At 49.3% G+C, this 19,223-nt stretch overlaps 1 pseudogene across 7 annotated transcripts in view; it reads left to right on the forward strand.

Annotated features, from left to right (window-relative positions):
- The first annotated feature begins 10,488 nt into the window (after window positions 1-10,488).
- LOC149341575 (septin-7 pseudogene) overlaps window positions 10,489-19,223 on the forward strand; it is a 125,279-nt pseudogene continuing 116,544 nt past the window's right edge. For 3 of the 7 annotated variants that reach the window (XR_016282936.1, XR_016282935.1, XR_016282937.1), the window contains exons 1-2: window positions 10,489-10,654; window positions 11,066-11,154. The product of XR_016282936.1 is annotated as a septin-7 pseudogene, transcript variant X5 (transcript). The remainder of the gene's footprint in view (window positions 10,655-11,065; window positions 11,155-19,223) is intronic. The other 4 variants (XR_016282938.1, XR_016282933.1, XR_016282934.1 and 1 more) reach the window with 3 other exon arrangements.

Genomic DNA, 19,223 nt, shown 5'->3' on the forward strand with positions numbered 1-19,223 from the left:
GCTTAGAGGGATAGCGGTGGGCCAGTGCGCAGGCGCATGACAATAACGCCGCGCATAATGAATGATGCAGAGTTATCACTCATGATGTACTATTAATAGTAAGAATACGTTTTAGTGCACCATCACTGAACGTCCTTGAGTAGCCGCCACTAGAATTCCATGCATACCAGGAATTCCTTGCTAACGCATGTTTTGCGATCCGCATGCCAGAGGTCGCATGCACCGAATACGACGTTGTTGACAGGACACCGCCGGATAGCGTGTAGAAGAAAGCGAGCTTTCGTATGCCCTCCTTATCCCTTGCCACGGTACGCAATACGTTCCGCATTCTCTCCGTTCCGCACACGCGTAGATACTGCTCACGGCGAGTGCCTTGGATTCCTGCCTTTCTCTTCTTTTCCTGCCATCGGCGAAAACAGCTGAGCCCTGTTCGTGACCGCGCGGACAGATATTAGAGCTTCCGGTCACGTCCCTGCTTGTGAAGAGGTTCGTTTTATGACGTTGCTCACACGTCTGCTTTCTCGGAGGGTCACAGGTGCAGTCGCAGTGTGGTCTTACTGAGTAAACGCTGCGCAATCTCAGCGCGCATTGAGAGGCGGATCACGTCGAAGAACAGCCGCAGTGGAGGGAGTTCCCAGAAGTTCACCACAGGTTCGACGCGAATTAAGGTGCGCAATCCAAAAGGTGCGCAATCCAACAGAAAATTCCGACGACTCGTTGCCTGAAAGGGTGGAGGCGTGATTTTAATCTGTGTACAACTGAGAAACCGAGAGGTAGTCTTTCTCATTCATTCATTCATTCATTCATTCATTCATTCGGCGGTTGTATTCCTCAAAGGCCGCGCGCTGGGATATTGTTTAAGGGGGCCAATACAAGGAGTATGCAAACCTAGGACCAAGAAGAAAGAAAATATTAAATATTTTTGGCAACAGACCACTCCTAGCAAATAACAAAAGCTTACGATTAAGCACAACAGAAACCGTGCTCTATTTCATTTATGCGGCCGTGAGCATTGAAAGAGTGTGTAGGGCAAAAGAGAACACAACGGAATTTGTGCTTTTTAGACTTATTGGAACAGTCTGCCGGACAGTCGAAACCCAGTATTGCGATTTTCGCTATATGCCCTGCCCTAATACACAGTGTAAAAACAGCGAACTGCTGGAGCTCCCTTCAGCAATCAGTGAGTTATTCGTGAAAAAAAAAAAGCAAGTAAAGCCGTATTGAACCGAAGGTGTGTTTTTTTGCATTGCATGCTCTCGTATCATAAGCAGTTTTGGTGCGTCGGGAACGTACGGGTTCCGACAAATTAGCAGCAAAAAGTCATTGCTGATGTTGCGGATGGCGTGGAAGCACAGATTTTGCTTTCTGTCCGACTTGGCCAAGCATAACGGTGCGCGAAAGAAGCAAAAGAGCGACGCATATACAAGGAGAACTACGCCTGAAAGTCTGCTCATGTACAAGAACCGATTCGCAAGGCCGATCTTCAAGACCCAGGTGGCAAGCCCATGGCGATCGGAATCGACCCAACAACATACGCTGAGGCACTCTAAGCACAAAAAACTGAAAGAGTATGCGCGTGGATACTGAGTGGTGATGCATAGCGCTCTGGATGGTTACTTCTGATCAGAGACATGCAGATTGTTGGAGACAAACGGCATCGGTTGTTTCTGTGCAATAATAAACACACAACGTCATTCCAGGACGCAACATGGTGTGTTGACAACCACCACAATGTGTGAACGTATATGACCTCCGGCTTTTTAGAATTTAAAAATAGTGAAAGCGGCTTATCAAATTACTTACCGAAATTATCGAAACATAAATTACTGGGAGTGTGTACTGCATTTGCCAAAAGTAAAGAAGCAACAGACTCTGTTTCTTATCCTTGTAGCGGAGTACTTATGACAGCCCCCAAGCTCTGAATGTGCGTAAGGTAAGGACAGCCTTTTTTCTCACGTTCTGAGATATTTTGGTCTTTACAGGTGCCATAACGGCTTCCCGATATATGGATTTGAGGCAAACCCTATTGCCTGGTGAAGCAAGTTCTATTGCCGAAAGTGGCACCATCGCGCTACGCTGTTCGAATTTGTTTTGACCGCGCTTTTACCTGGATGGCAAAAAAAAAAGAGACGTTACAATCGTCCTAGAATGCATCACGGACGACTCTAGCGTCTTTTTGCTACCATCGAAGTAAAAGAGTGATGAAAAAAAAAAAAAATGCGAACAGCGGAGCGCCTTGGCTCCGCTCTGCTCGCGTTTCTTTCCATCGCCCCTGTACGTCTCGCTCAGGCTGGGGCTCATTATTCTTCAGTACTTCAAGGCAGCCCCAAGCTATCGAATCTACGTCTTGCATAGTTGCTTTATTTTTCAGTCTGTTTCTAGCCGTCCCTAGCGTGTGTCTTGCTTTCTCATACACGTGCGCTAGAGGCGGAAGCGCACTAATAAGACCCGAGCTTTTCAATGTTGTTTCGGTTGTCGTTCTCGAGTGCGCTGACCTGCAGCTTGCAGACACCGCATCTGCAAACCTGACCGCTCCTCTGAGTCATTGCAATCACCTGTCAGCTGCACGCCAACTTTGAAGTCCGGTTTCCTCCGTGCGCTCGTTTTCGCGTCAAAACAGCGTCGCGCCGCGTGCTGTGCGGCTGGACTCGCACACGCGATAGCCAGCGACACGCGCTGCAGCTGCGCTCCACTCCGTTCCCTCTATCGCACTTGTTTTTGTTTTTTTTCAGGCCTATCGTGTGATCGGCTCACAAATTCTGTGCACCACTGCGAAGGCCAGAACTGAGGTCCCCGCTATTAGGGGCAGATACTGGCACATGCTCCTCAGGCTTGTGAATTCGATCAGCCGTAGACGGTAATCGCGAAAAACGGTCGACTGCTATAGCAGGGCACGTTGGTTGAAGCGCGTCTTGAAAGCGTAGCAGCTGCGTACGCAGTAAACGAAAACACTAGACAAAAGGTAGGCCAACAACACAGCCCACTTTCTAATGCGTATCTGCGTATAGTATGCAGTTAAGCTTCCAGTGACACAGCCGACTTTCTAATGTGCGCCTCTTCATACAGTATGCAGCTAAGCTTTCACTGATTCGCCATCATCTCCATCCCAAGAAAGTATGCTCTTCGTGTAAATACTCGAATAAACTCCGTCGTAAACGAAAGACTGTGCATTGTTGCCGTGTCCTCGATATGCCCGGGTGTCTTCTCCTTGTATAGTGACAGCAGGTGCGATTTGTATGGGCTCCTACCATTGGTAGTGCTGCACCAAATTAACGAGAAGCGGCGTTGATTGTTCCCGCCACCTGCTGCTTTCCGCCGCCGCCGCACGGAATTGCAGCTAAACCCAACAAAAGTGCGCCGACGTATCCGAAGCGGTTTAAGCGCGCTTTTTTTTCAATTAGAAGAACTTTTACGGCTTTAAAAGCATCGCTATATCATAAATACGCTATAGCTTAGGCACGGCCAGCTGTTCATACATTAGTTAAAGCTCTTGAGTGCGGCTTTACGAAACGCGTGTGAGGGTGAACTCTGCCTGGAAAATTCCCGCGGCTCAAACAGGCGTGCTCCTGGCAGTACATTTATAATAGTTTAATAGCGGATTCGCGACAGCATTCGCGGTTTTCAAGTGAGCCTTCCTTCAAGGAGCTTATTTGTTTCGTTGGCGTACGGCTGCTGTGATAAAGTGAGCGCGAAGTAGGTGAACTAATTAATGCTTGCTGATGATAGTATGTTGCCCTGGCTTGAATAAGCCACAACTAGTTGTGACTATCTAATTTTTTTTTACTCGTTAGGCAAAAATTAAATTAGGCAAAGCTAACTTAAAAAAATCAAAAATATGGTTGCACCATTAAAATCTGCATCATCTTTTAACACTCTCAGTGCAAGTAACGCTTTCAATTCATTCTAAACCTTAACTCTCTCAGGCAACGTGTCATTCCATATAGCAGACTCGCAAAGCCGAAAAAACCACCAGCTTAATAACATTCATTGTAGGCTTCAGAATCTCAGTGTGGTAGGCTTGAGGGTTTTAGATGTGGAGCAGAACGGGAAGGCACATGCTCTAGCTCTATTAAGGCCAAAAAAGGGAAGGAGTTTTCTTCCGCCCTCAAGAAAAAAACGCCGCTTCGAATTGTAGTAGAATGGATAGTTGGGCTAGTTGGTACGTATCCATTTTTGGGCAGAAACATCGCGAATGGACTAAGGACCGAGAACGAGGAAACACGCAGACCAGTGCTGACTCGCTACTAGTCAGTTAGTTGTAAGTATTAATTGTTAGTTGTAAACATTCTTTTTTCTGAATAAAAGATGTAGTTCCGAGTCAGCGCTTGTCTGCTTGTTTCCTCGTTCTGGATCCTTTGTTCTTTCGAGCTGTTTCTACCCAAAAATGAAAAAGCTTAGAAATGTGTGCTTCATGAGGAAATTCACGTCTCTCTCTGAATTCTTTAAGAATGTGCAGACAACTATATATTACATAAATGTTGTATATAGCCTGCTGATCGACGTTCTAGTGAGCCGCAACGCGCCGTGAAAAAAAAAAATTCATATGGTCATTTGACTGCCTTATGCGTTGGCAATGCCATAGCATTGAAGCTGTTGATGCCGTTACCGAAAGTGACGCCACTACCGCTCTGGTGACGTCAGCTAATGGGTGAATTTTATCAAAGACGACACGTTTGTCAAAGACGACAAGCTTTTAATGCTATCGAATTAAAAAACAGTTTCCAGCAGATAACAAAAATGATGTCGCAGTGAAACGGTCAACTGAAAAAATGCTAAAATGATACAAGATTCAAAGAGGATGCCGGAATCAAACATACACGCGGTGACCTGTGCGTCAGGGCAGTCTTGGTCCTTATTTTTTAGACAAGGACCAAGACTGCTGATTTTTAAGACAAAATGCGCCACTTTCTGCATGCGTGAACTTTTCAGCAAAACAGGAAGGCTGAACGGTACTCGTCGAAGGGAGGGGGGACCTTTAGGTTTCATATATGCACCTTTCTGACCCGCCCTCCTGTTTGTCAGCACTCGTTCATCCTTCTTTCGTAGCTTTACTTTTTTCGTTTGCCCCCGTGGCTCGCAGTCTCGCGCACAGCTGACGCTATGAACCTTTTCCGTCTCTTCTTTTCTTTCCCTCGCTCGATAGAGAACAGAACAACACACCGCTCTCCCGGCCCTTTAAACTTCCTGCCTCAGACAGGCTTCCCTTATCCGTAGAAGGGAGGCCAAGCGCTATAAGAGAACCCCGTGGGTTCTCGAACAGGAAGCGGCGGGTGCCCGGACCCCGCCGACCGACATCTGCACGAACTCCACCTCCCCTTGGCCTCATCATCACGGGGCCCCGTCTTCAGGCTTCCCCTCGGCACGCCCCTTCCCGCAACCTTGCCGCCTGCCTTCTTCACCCTCCTCGCTTTCTTTCGCTTCTCTGGCTTTTGTTGCCGTTTGCGATCCGTGCATGCTCTCTCCGCTGTTTGTTTAGATTTCGTCGTGTATGGTGGCTTCCACTCGGCCCCACCACTTTCGCTCAGCCGCAGACCCGATCCTGTTCTCACGTCGGCCAGGCGGAACCCCACGATGCGACGCACCTGGCGCCCCCTCGGGACTCACCGCCGAACTGCGTTCGCTTTCCCGATCAGGCTCGGTGGCCGCTTCACATCGCGAGCGTGAGGTACGAAATAAAAAGTGGGCGCACGTGCACGTCCCTTTCGGCGGCACCTGTGTTAGCTTTTCTCTCCCTTTTACGAACAGTTTCTCTTTATCATTTCTTCGTTCAGCTCTTTCACTCATAATGACGCGCTATTGGCATATAATCCTTTCCCACAGTCTCGACGGCTCGAAGCCTCGAAGGAAGGACAGCTGGCAGGCCCGTAGACGGGGTTCTCGGCGGGCTACGGTACCGGGATCGATGCAGTCTGAAGTTTCTAAAGTACGTTGTTGCTTATGCTTTAATAAACGTCCTTTAGCGGCAGTGGAGGAGGTTAGGATAGAAATAAATGTGAATCAAAGGCCTTCACGCAAACTTAAAATATTCGCGAAAAAGTGTTCAGGTCTCGTCTGACTCCCCATCAAGGAAACTTTCGCCTCGCCGGAGAAAACCAGGCTCACATGTAGAGAAAACGTGTGATGAGCCTCTTTTTGCGGGCTAATTCCATGCATTAGAGCTGTAAGTTGGGCTTTGCTTTTTTATATCGTGTGTGCAGGGATTTAAATGACGCGGCACATATTTGGGAGCAATATTTGGGAGCATGTGAAATGCTTTTGTCACCGCCTCTGCACAGCATGCTTGGTGAATGCAGCTTCGTGAATAAAGTTGGTCTGTTGCCGCTTTTCTTATAAGGGCAATCGAGGTAAAGCTTCTGTTTATATGTTCTTTCGTGTTTTATGCAGGTGGGGTAATAAGTCAGCTTTTGACATTTTTATTATATCACCCATGCACCTCTCTGTGGCTAAACTAAAGCTCTCCTCAGCCAATGGACGACCAAATGGCCAATCTTGTTGTTCGCCTGTGAATTTGTGACTGGCTGGAACCTTGGGTGTCTAACCACGCACGTGATTACGTCCACCGACCCTTCATAAATTTTTGCCATCCTTGCGGCAAATAGCCGGTTCATAATTTTTTTTGCTCTATCATCACAGGGCCCAGATTAGGAGATTACGTGAGGGCGCGGACATTAGCACGACGCCACCTGAAATATGAAGGGCAAAAAATCATGACTGAATGCTTCCCAAGGTCCTCTTGAAGCTTTGTTAGTCGAATATTTCAGCAACTCGCGCGGATGCTAAATAAAATGGACTGCTTAAAAGTAGTAGTGTCTATGATCTTGTAGGGGACTCCGGAGATTCTCTGCGACATCGGTCTCTGATTACTTATAACTCCTACAGTGCTGTACAATTTTAAGAAAAATGTTCTGGAATAATTGCGGCGAAAGTTACCTGCGCATGAACAGTAAAGGCGTTAAAAAAAGCGTTGACTCCGGTTACAGACGCAGATACCTTGCTAACGCAGAGGCTCAGGATGTAATTGTTCACCACAGGCGAGCGAATTAAGTCGTCGGGAGGTGCGCCAAACTGCTTTCTGACATCTTGGACAACTGGAATCAGGCTCTTTTTTTCCCCTCTTGCTGCAATGAAAATGGCATTAAAGAGAAAACTTAAGAGACATTCGAAACATAGCTGCAGTACCAGCTGTGGGGCGACTGGGTCACATGAAGCGGCGGGCAGCAGGGGAAAAGCATCTACCCGAGCCGAACAGCTGCGTGACGAACGGGGTCGAGACGCGGGGAGCACCAAACAAACATAGGCTGCTGCGAAACAATCGGGGCAAAGAGGCCGCGTTCACAAGCGAACCCTGAACCTTTTTCCCTTCAAACAAAGGCGTCGTCATCAATACCCGGTGCTCCATTGTAGCCTCACGTACACACGCTGGAAAGCGGTGCCGATTTCACGCGAGGCTGAATGCAGCGGCTTTGGTTTGTTGCTGCGTTATTGTGTTCGTGTTGTTATGCTATCTGCTAATAAGATGCGAGAACAGGAGACTGGTAGCAAAATAGAATACGAAATGTAAGGCACGCGCAAACTTTGCGAGTCAAATCCAGACCGCGCAACCCACCCGGCGTCCAGATACACATCTCGGCGGCCGTTTCCTAATTGAACGCGACAGAAACCAGGCACGGCGCCCGCCGCTTTCTGTCGTGACGGACGGCAGAAAAAAATAAACGAATAAATGACGAGACAAACCAAGAAAGAAGAAGCGAAACGCAGCACGTGGTTTACGGCGTTCCTGGCACGGCGTGCGTACAACTGACTAATTCGGTGCAGTATTGCAGGACACCAGACGGCGCTACTGTTAAAGCGCGCTGCGATTTGATTTTGAATCTGGATGGGATTACAGCATTGGAAGGAAAATAACAAAGTGGTGGAAGCCTCCATCTCCCTCCCTCCTCTCCTCCACCCCCCCTCTCCAACCAAACTCATACTACACAGCGACATGGTGCGTTCTTTTCAACCAATAACATGGTGTTTCGGTTCAGCGGTCATAATATAGTATGTATTACAGCGTTAACTTACGCAGGTAAATCGCCTCGCTTGTTCTGGTTCTTACGGAGGACTGCCTCATCACTCTCGCCCCTGCTATTGCCGGTGACATTATTCTGGAAAAGGTTGTTTGAATGATACCGTCGTTGTATTCCCCCGAAGAATAACGATACCATTTCAACGACTGAAGTGAACATCTCTTGTTGAACTTTGTTTGAGCTTGTGTGAGCCGGCCTGGAACAATTCCACGATTCTCTTCCAACCGTATTTATTTTCTCCCAGCTGAGGCGCTGCACTCACTCCTTACCCGGCACCAGCTTGTCGGCGCGGTGAATGATAGCTTTGGAGCAGGATCTAATCAAAATAACTTGTTTATTATACCGGTCGAGATACGGTTCAGATCAGCTGTAAACAAAGATTTAGGACATGGGCGGTGCAGTGACAAGATTCCTTTTTATTGATTCTATTCTTTTCTATCTCTTACGCTGATACGGCTCGCAGATTCCGGACAAAGCAGATTAGTGGAGGCGCTCCAGCCAATTACAGAGGGCAAATAGATTTAAAAATGAATAAAAAATTGATATAGAATCGTTATATAGTCGAACCTCGTTATAACGAAATGGTTTATAAAGAAATAATGGATATAATGAAGTAATGACAATTCTCTTATGGAAGTTTCGTCAGCACGGGCTATAACGAAGCTGCGGATATAACGAAGTAATTGCAAGGCCCTTCAAATTCGTTATAACGAGGTTCAACCGTATTTCCCTGGCCCAGACCTGCCTGACAGAAGGTATATCCGGAATCAATTGCGTCTAAATCGCACAATGTAATATATGATCCGGCAAAGTGCGAGCACGTAAAGGTACACATATAGGGTGCTTGAGTTGCATGTCTTATTTTGTTTGTATGCTGCATTTTTGAGTTCTTCAAAAACTGATATAAAAATATATGAGATAAGAACCCGATGGCGGCAGACTAGGCATGTGCGCATTGACCATTTCCCGGCTGGAAGAGGCACTGCTCCGCAACGACCCATACAACACTGCACGGAATTACGTAAGCGGCCCAGTCGCCTCACTCACGATAAACATGGAAGAAGCAAACAACAACGGCGGGGCCGAAAAAGAAATCTGGGTCACGCTACAGATACGCGACCGTCGATCGCCTTTCGTCTCAAAAGGCGGGCCGGCCAAGAATGAACCGGAAACCGTGCATAGTCCCCCAAGAGAAAGGAACGCGTATACGAGTGAAAAGAAATGGAAATGAAACACGCAAACGAGAGTAGCTGAAGAGAAAAGGCAGCGGCGATGTGTACGCTCGGCGAGGCCCGACGTCGCGCCCCGCTCTGACAACAAAGAACAATCTGGAAAACAGAGGTACGTGTCGAGTGCGCCAGAAGCGCTAGACACATTTTACTCTTTTTTTTTTTTAGTTCGTATACTTGCCTCCCCCACTGCGCCACTCTGCTTTGTGAGTACACGTAACGATTTCCAAGGCTGCGAGCTCTTTGTTTCGACAACTTCTCGACTGCTGCGCATGAGTACTTCATACGCCAGGTCCATTTCGTTTGCGACAGAGCAATTAGTGCAGCGCGCGCCCAGTTCGGATGCCCAGTGTTATCTGAAACGCAGTGCACCGTTGAGGAGTATCTTCGGTAGTTGTTTCATGCCTTAGAAGCGACCTCTAAAATGTTTTCAGACGTGCGCACACATAGACATACTACGACAGCTATGCTTGAATGGACAAAGTAGAAATGGCGCCAGGAGGCGTTTGGATAGACCCTCCCGCGCTTACAACAAAGCGTGCACGCAATCTTACACACATGTTACTCCTGCCCATAGTAGAGTAAGTCACCGGATGTAGTACAATCACTCTGAAGCTAATGTTTTCATGCAGGTGCACTCAAACGGCACAGAACACCGGAAGTGTTTAATATTGGATATGCGAAAGTTCTCAGACGCGTGACTTGCCTAATAAACGCTAAATTTGTGATATTCGGCCAGAAAAGAAAGCATAATTGCAAGAATTCCAGCTCCGGGAACACGTAGGGACTGAACATGGAATTTTCCTGCCGTCTTTAATAGATGATAAACAATAAGAAAAAGACGAAGCAAGGACGTTAGCGAAGAAGCCCGTAAGCAGAGTGATAGCAAAATAGTAGCAAAAAAATGCAAGTCTGCCGACAGGACTGCCGTGGCTATATTGATTGTTATAGCGAAATGTTACAATATATGAAAAATTGCGTTCATAAACTGGTTTGTGCTCAAAAGTGCGTTTGTCCAGAATTGCTGGGTATCGTATAAGCTTTTAAACTGCGTATCTGTTTCGAGTCGTGTGAAAACCGGATCCTGTCATGTGCTCAAGTACAGCTAAGGCAAAAAAAAAAAAAAATCTCCCTCCCTTCTTATACACCCTCCAGTATCAAGGAAGTATCACGGGAGAAGTGAAACTTTGTTTATCCCAGCACGCGACTCGATACCGGCGCAGACCAGATCTTTCTGGAAGAACGCGACTGGCGGAGGCTACGCATGGCGCAATTATATGCCCGCGACGTACTTGTACGTACAGCTTGTTTGACACCGCGCCAACTACCGCGCCAAGGAGGCCCACCAAATCGTAGGTGCGTGTCTGCGTCGAATAACACCATTCGAAGACGTGTTTCTTTCTTTTTACTCGTTTACCAGGGGCTATACAAATAGTGGAATATTTCCTAACGGCAGATTACGATAAGCAGAGCCTCTGAGACGAATTCTAATGCGGCATATGAGAATAACGGTCCTCAGCAAAAAAGTTATGCGTAGCACGCTGTTGTGACGCCCGAGCAAGCTTGCCGCGGCTGCTGATGCGGCTGCTGATGCTGTGATGCTGATGCTGTGATAGTGTGATACTGATGCTGTGATGCAGTGATGTTGTGATGTTGATGCTGTGATGCTGTGATGATGTGATACTGTGATGTTGTGATGCTGTGATGTTGTGATGCTGTGATGGTGTGATGCTGATGCTGTGATGCTGATGCGTGATGAGTTTCTAGAGTTTCGGAGGGACCAGAAGATGCACACCGGTCTCAGCCGCATATGTGCGACTCCTAAGATATCAAGGACAAGGACCATTCGATTTCTGGTATTTTTTTTTTTTTCATTTTCTACTCCCTGACCATGACGCTTTAACCTAGCGAATGGCGTCTGCACGGCAACGCCTTGACTCTTACGCCTTCAATGCATATGTTTTATGCCTTCACCTTGGGGGTGTTTTAAGGTGGGTTTCATCACTTTCCCACAGCACAGCTAAATTCTTTGCGATGGTATATTAATGATTTTCGCACAATATTCACTCAGCATAAAAACCCGTAGATTCCATTCCATCTTCAGTCCTTCTACCACTGTAGTTTCGTTGGCATTGAATCGTTTGAACTCCAGTGACTGAATTTGCATTGAAAAAAGCAAAGAAAAAATTCGGCAGAGACACGTAAGACTGCTTACGTGTGGGAATGCGAAAAGATTACTGTCCCTCGGTGCATTGCTTGTGCGTAATGGTTTTAAATCCACTAATGTTCTTTTTCTACGAGTTTATGTGTTTGCTCTTACGACAGCACCCGGAGCGAATTCTGGGGAAAGCATATAAATGAAGGTGCATATGTCGTTGATTCGAATTCCTGTAGCAGGCTAGCCTACAACTTGACTATAAATAGCACATGTAAGCTATAGGCCGCCGCGGTGGCTCAGTGGTTGTGGTGTTCGACTACTGACCCGAAAGACGCGTGTTCGATCCCGGCCACGCCGGTCGAATTTCGACAGAGGTGAAATTCTAGAGGCCCGTGTGCTGTGCGATATCAGTGCAAGTCATAGAATCCCAGGTGGTCGAAATTTCCGGAGCCCTTCACTACGGCGTGCCTAGAAGCCTGAGTCGCTTAGGGACGTTAAACCCATATATACTAAACTAAACATGTAAGCTATAGGCAAACAGAAATCGTATGACACCACCCGGAACGCTGTACAACAAACGGTTGCGTCGCAACTTTGGTACGAATGTAGTCATGAAAATTTGCGCCACATGGAGGACGGCCAGTGGCGAGCATATATGGACGAACGACATGTATCTGTATCAGACTGCTTGAAATGGCGGTGTTCGGCTTGATGTGTTCGTCATACGGCCGCTTGATGACGTTACCCTAATTTTCTTGCAATTTTTGCATTTTCTTACGATTTTCTGTACCATCTGCGAGCGCACCCACGCGCTCGAGCGCGCACGCACACGCGCACGCACACACACACACACACACACACACACACACACACGCACGCACGCACGCACGCACGCACGCACACACACACACACACACACACACACACACGCACGCATTCACGCACACACGCACACACGCACACACACATTTGCTTTAGCATTAAAAAGGCAATTCCTTACGTATCACCAGAACCCCATCTCAACGTTCTGTGTTCACCGCAAGCAGTTTTTACAGGTGGTGGTTAAGGCTGTTTATATATTCCAGATACAATCGAAACACAGAAACGGTTCGTTGAGATTTATGCTACCATTAAACGTATAAACGCAGCTTAAGCCAAACCTGAACAAACAATGAGGAAAATTTTCTAGCGCCGCAAAAAAGTCGTAAAAAGTGTGAATCCTGAAAATAAAGTACAATTACTTCGGCGTTTTGCGACAACGTAGCTGATTTTACGCTGTAATTAGAGGCCGGGAAGCCCCCGAGGCGGGCTATAGATCGCCATCACTCGTAACTGCAGCTGGGTCAGCATACGCGCCATGGAAATGGGTGCTGTTTAAGACGTAGATAAATCAGTTTTAGTGCTTTGTGCACACGCAAAAATAAAAGTCAAAGTCGGTACGTAAGTAAGTACGGAGGGAAATGTGACCGTACAGACGAACAAAACCAACGGTCGTGCAGCTCTCGCACGGGCAACCGCACCTTTCAGTTCCTGCTTCTGAATTCTCTGTCAGTTCTCCTTCCGATACCCCGCGCGCAGGCTTGTGTCGGAAGGCATTTGTTACTAAACTCACGAACACCACAGATACGCAACCGCAACAAATCACCGTTGCGCCGCCGTTTAGTAAATTACGCCCCTAAGGCACTGTCGTGTCCGGTCGCTGTGTTGAATGCAGCGAAAGACGCACACGGTACTTTAAGACTTCGTTTATTTAAAGCCGATGAGGGTGCGACCAGCGTCGACCGAGGCAGGAGCCGAACTGGCCGCCCGAAGAAAGGAGGGAGTGGAGAAGCGTCCACGGCAGGGAGTGGCTTCCCAGAACAGGAGGAGGGTGCGGGGGCGCACCGTGGGGGGGCATCCGGCGACAGCGTGCGACGAGGGGCAAGCGGTCGTTAGGAGGAGGATTGAGTGGTCGTTAGGAGGAGGATGCGAGTGGTCGTTAGGAGGAGGACGCGGGGGCGCACACACACAAAAGCAATAAGGGGACACAACACTTCCTTCCCCCTTAGAAAGTTGCCTGGTATCGTGCAGGGGGTCGGCGCTCACGCGTGGAGGCGCGCTGGCTTTGTGCGCTCGGGGGAGAAACACTTGTAGGCTGGCTGTTGTTCGCTGTGTCTCCTGGGTCTGTCCTGGGCGAAGTCTCTTCTTCCGGGAAGAGGTGCCAGGCTATGTGGGAAAATGGTGCACGTGTTCTCTCCGCTGGCGGACAGCTCTCAGACGGCGTCGTAAATCTACGCAGCTGGTTGAGATGTCGGCGTGCTACTGTGCCATGTATGTTGACGAGCCAAGAGCGCAGGCCTATGCGTCTGACAATTGTAGCTTCCTCCCAGCGTGGCTTTTTCAGAAACTGTCGGGCGAGGACGCGCTGCCCCTCATTAAGCGTGCCGCAGCGCGGAATTGCTTTTTCTTCCCGGAACGTCTCTGCCTTTGGCTCGGGGAGGATGGCTGTGAGCTGAGTTCGCATTTCACGCTCGAACATCATTTTCGAGGGGGTCTCGCCTGTTGTGCTCTGAACCGTCGTGTGCTGCTTGAAGAGAAAGCGCGCAAGGCGGCGCTGCAGCGAGCCTGTCTGATCTCTTTCAAGGGCGCGTTTTAGCTCGGCTACGTAGCGCTCGGCTTGTCCGTTTGTCGCTGGGTGGTAGGGGGCCGATGTAACTGATGAGATCCCGTTGTCGCGATAAAACTTGAGGATCTCCGCAGACACAAACGGTGTTCCGTTGTCCGACACTACCTTGCGCGGCAGGCCGAACGTTGCAAATAGTGATCGGAGGTTGTCAATGACTGCTGCCGAAGTCGTCTGTCCCATTTGCCTTATCTCAAGCCACTTTGTGTAGGCATCTACGACCACAAGGAAAGTGCAGCCCTCAATTGGTCCTGCAAAATCAATGTGCAGTGTGTGCCATGGTGTGTCTGGCTTTTCCCATTCTGGGACAGGAGCTTTCGGCGGGGCGCTCCGGCTGCTCTGGCAAGGCTTGCATTCTCGCACCACTGTTTCGATGTCGTTGTCAATGCCAGGCCACCACATGTAGCTTCTGGCACACTTTTTCATTGCAACGATGCCCCGATGTCCGGCGTGGATGAGAGACATAGCTTGTGCGCGTAGTTCTCTCGGCATCACAACTCGGGACCCAAATATGATGCAGCCGCGATGGGTGCTCAACTCTGTAGCTCGCCTGCGGTAAGCGTCGAAGTTGTCCCCTTTGAGTTTATGCACGTTGCCTTGTTGAACAGCTGTGTAAACTAGCCGGAGAGCTGCGCACTTCTGCGTAGATGCTGCAACTGTGCCTGCTGTAAGCGGAGGTTCTGGCAGTGCTTCGAACATCAGAACGTCTCCTGGTGGAAATGGTTCGTCAACAGTTGCGTCTAGTGGCAGACGGCTTAGCGCATCGGCGTTTTGATGTTTGCCGCATATCATCACGCCTAGTGGAGAAAACCAATTTCTCCCTAGAAGGCTTGATCCTGTGCCCTTCACAACAAGCAGAGGTAGCGTATGGGTCTGGCCGTTGTAGTTAACCTGCACGTTGGCAGAGCCCAATAGTGGCAGATTCTGTCCTGACCACGTTCGCAGGTGCGTGTCGTCTTGTTGCAGGGCGGGTGCGTCAGATGGCCATGAAGTTCGGAACGTGTCCTCACTGATCAGAGTACAGGCTGCGCCGGAGTCCACCTCGAACTTAATCAGCTGGTGATGTACGCTTACTTCTGTAAAAATCTTCGGTCGCGTGCCGAGATTCATGGTGTTCAGGTCGTACAACACAGATGGTGTTGCTGATGTTGTTCCATGGAGATCAGATAGCGGCGTATTCTCTGAGGCGTTGACGCTGTGATTAGGCTGGGAAGGTGACTTTATCTTGGCAAGTCTCCGTTTCGTAATGCATGCTCTTTCGATATGCCCTCGCTTGTGGCAAAAATTACACGTGGCTGACTGGAATCGACATCCCTGGGGGTTGTGTTGGTCGTCACACCGCCAGCAGCGTTGTGCCTTTTTGACCGATTTTACAACAACAGAAGGCTTGCGCACCTGGTTGCTTGTCTGGTGTACCGGCTCGGTGTTCCGGCGAATCCCTCTCTGCTGGTGACCGGCGCTCTCCGCTCGAACGGCGATGTCGTAAGCTTTGCTGAATGTGAGGTCCTTCTCAGCGAACAGGCGCTGCTGCAGTGACTCGTCACTCAGTCCGCACACAAATCTGTCGCGTAACATCACGTCCAAGGGAAGCATGGTGGTGTTAGCAGAAGAAGCTGCGTCTCCCTCCTGCCCGGTAGCTGTTGTCGACAGCGTTCCAAAATTGCAGTCGGCAGCGAGCTTCTTGAGCGCGGCTACGTAGGCGCTCACAGTTTCTCCTCCCAGTTGATCTCGTCGTTGGAAGCGAGCCCGGCTGTAGACCTCGGATGGCCTTGGGTCGTAGTGCTTTTGCAGCGCTTTTACGATGTCGTCGTAAGACACTGCCGCTGGTGTGCTTGGCTGAATAAGGGCGCAGACAGTATCGTAGGTCTGCTCCCCGCACAGCGTCAGCAGGTTGGCCCTCTTCAAGGCTGGGTCTGTGATGTTGTTAGCTTCAAAGTAGAACTGAAGGCGTCCAACCCACGATGACCACGATGAGCCGTTGAATTCTGGTATCTGATTGGGAAACCCTCGCGTAGCCATGGCTTGTCAATAGCGTTGCGTAGCGCGGGTCGAATCCACTTTCTCGTCGCCACTGTCGTGTCCGGTCGCTGTGTTGAATGCAGCGAAAGACGCACACGGTACTTTAAGACTTCGTTTATTTAAAGCCGATGAGGGTGCGACCAGCGTCGACCGAGGCAGGAGCCGAACTGGCCGCCCGAAGAAAGGAGGGAGTGGAGAAGCGTCCACGGCAGGGAGTGGCTTCCCAGAACAGGAGGAGGGTGCGGGGGCGCACCGTGGGGGGGCATCCGGCGACAGCGTGCGACGAGGGGCAAGCGGTCGTTAGGAGGAGGATTGAGTGGTCGTTAGGAGGAGGATGCGAGTGGTCGTTAGGAGGAGGACGCGGGGGCGCACACACACAAAAGCAATAAGGGGACACAACAGGCACATTGCTGGAAAAGTCGTCGCCGCTTTGGCTCGAATAGATGGCATCAGTACCACCTCGGATACTTTTTCTCAGAATCAGCTGGCGGCGGGCATGCACGAACTCACTGTCTGCGCGCACACGAAATAATCCAGTACGAGGAAATGGACAAATCGGCTAACTTCCCGACTTCTTTTGTCCATTAGGGCTTTCTAGTGCGCACACAACAAGCAACAGAAAAAAGGGGGAGGAAAACAAAGAAGCGTTTTAAGAGCACTGAACCCTTAAGATGAGCAATGACCTCTAGATGCTGCTATCAAAAGGACCTCCTGGCTTGCGGCAGTTAACTTCTCTCGCTCCTTATGTCGTACTCACAGGACGTTTGACGGTTCCCCATTCTTCTTCAACGCGTTCGCTGAATGCAGTCATCTCGAGCATTCGCGGTCTGTTTGACGCTAAAACACAACAGAAAGCTCATTCCCCCACAAGCTATGCAGTCTACTCCGGATAACGTAAATCATTTTCAAGGCGTTCGCGGCGACTCCGCTACTTGTACCGTCCCGCTGAAGGACTCTTACAGTCCGAAACCATCCCATATTTGACGCTCAGAAACTTGTATATCCCGCAGAATCACCCGAACCAGACATTACGCATGGGTTTCCACAGAGTACCACACTGATGCCGCACTTGCCCGGTACGAGTTGTGAAGACATTAACCACGGGATATTTATTCCAAGTAGCACAGCTCCAAGGCACTGCGGTGTTTAAGCATATACATTATGCTTATAACCGTATACGAGCATTGTTTAAGTTGCGATACTGAATGAAAGTATGCACTCCATACAAAAGGAACCACCATCTGGTAGAGATAGCTCTTGTGGGAGCGTATGGAGCAACTAATACGCAGTCTTATCTCATTCGCCAGAGCAGACTGCCTGAAACGCCATCGTCTTGTTGGGGAACCCGTTCGCACGCGTCTTTTCTCAGAAACTCTCGTTTACGTCATTTGTTATAAATGGCACGCCGCAGTTCCCCTAATCATATGCGAGTGAGTGGACAAGCCAAGCGCATTCCCACGTCCGATGCGATTGAGACGCAGACTCCGTGAACACGCGTCGGGTAGAAAGCGATTTGCGCTGCGACCACCACTTGCGTTCACCGGGAGGCGGCGCCCAGACAGCGAAAGGGCGACCCGGAGCCGATTGGTTACGGTGATGGCGGCGGATAGGGCGCGGTCACCGGCCCCCTGTTCAATGACCGCAGCTCCGGCGATCCACGGACACGAACAGCACGCATCCGCGTACGGAATACTGCGACGCGCTATGCTGACCGTCGAACGCATGGGCGCGGATGTTAATATACTCCACGCAAAGCGGCTTGTAATCCAATTCAGTTCGAATCAGCGTACGCAAATCAGGAACATCCTGGCATGCTGAGACTGCGGTAGGGACTGCACTGCAGCAATGGAAAACAAAGATAGGGGAAAGGGAGAGAAAAACAAGGAAAGAGCAAAACCCAGCGCGGTTCTATATTGTATACCCCTAATATTTATAGTATTATCGATTCGCAACAGTGGTAGCATTGACCCTGGCGCACTGGTATTATCGAAGCTGTTATCAATTTATCCAATCTACTGCAATTTTGACGAGCCATTGCTCAGATGTGGAACTCGTAAAACGCCATCTATCGAAGAGTAGATGCGTTCTTCAGATGTATTCTTTCACACGATGGTAATCGCACTTTTCAGTGGGGTCCCATGAATTGCACACGACAAGTTGGATCACTTTGTAATGAGCGCCCACTTTGCAAACCATACCCTAGATCCAAGAGGCTGTAGGCTCAAGTTCGTAATGATCGATGGGCTCCTACAGTGACTTCTTGCTACTAAGCCAGTATAAGTATTGGCAGCTGACGGCGCTAGTAGGTAGGTACGAGTAATTGTTGCTGGCATTTGAAAAATGAGCGCTGCATTAATGACCGAAAGTGTGCAGCAACCCTTCCCTTGCGTTTGATTCAGCAGATATATATGCGTAATTGCCGTATCTGCGTATTCGTTGTCTGCTCCTACGTACAAAAGTTCATCTGTATGTATGCGCCTGTAATTGCGTATAGGATGTGCGTAACACGTTTGCGACGCCTTTCTACTCGTGGAATTCTCTCTGTAGGAAAATAACCGAAGGAAGAGACTTCTACAAGTGATCCTTCACTAGCTTCACATTTCCTTTTCATTCTTCTAGTTTTCTGCACTGATTCTTCACCCAGTCTGTCTCTCACAGTAAAACGAGTAGCCGGCGCTTTCTGCAGGTGCCGACTCAGCATATTTCCTACAAGATGGATAAATCTCTCGTGAATATAGACCAGATTCTTTTACCCTCACACGCAGGCTGCTGGCGCGCCCCTACTCTCGACACCAGTCGCCATCTATCGGCGCGCGCGGCCCGAGGGACTGCGGGTCGCGCCGGCGGCGCGCGTAGAATGCATCTTTATGTGTTCGATTTGGTTTGGTTTATGGGGTTTAACGTCCCAAAGCGACTAAGGCTATGAGAGACGCCGTAGTGGAGGGCTCCGGAAATTTCGACCACCTGGGGTTCTTTAACGTGCACTGACATCGCACAGTACACGGGCCTCTAGAATTTCTCCTCCAAAGAAATTCCAGCCGCCGCGGCCGGGATCGAACCCGAGTCTTTCGGGTCAGCAGCCGAGC

The sequence above is a fragment of the Amblyomma mixtum genome, chromosome 5 (genome assembly GCF_055824585.1).
Source record: "Amblyomma mixtum isolate Tamu chromosome 5, ASM5582458v1, whole genome shotgun sequence".
Lineage (NCBI taxonomy): Eukaryota > Metazoa > Arthropoda > Arachnida > Ixodida > Ixodidae > Amblyomma > Amblyomma mixtum.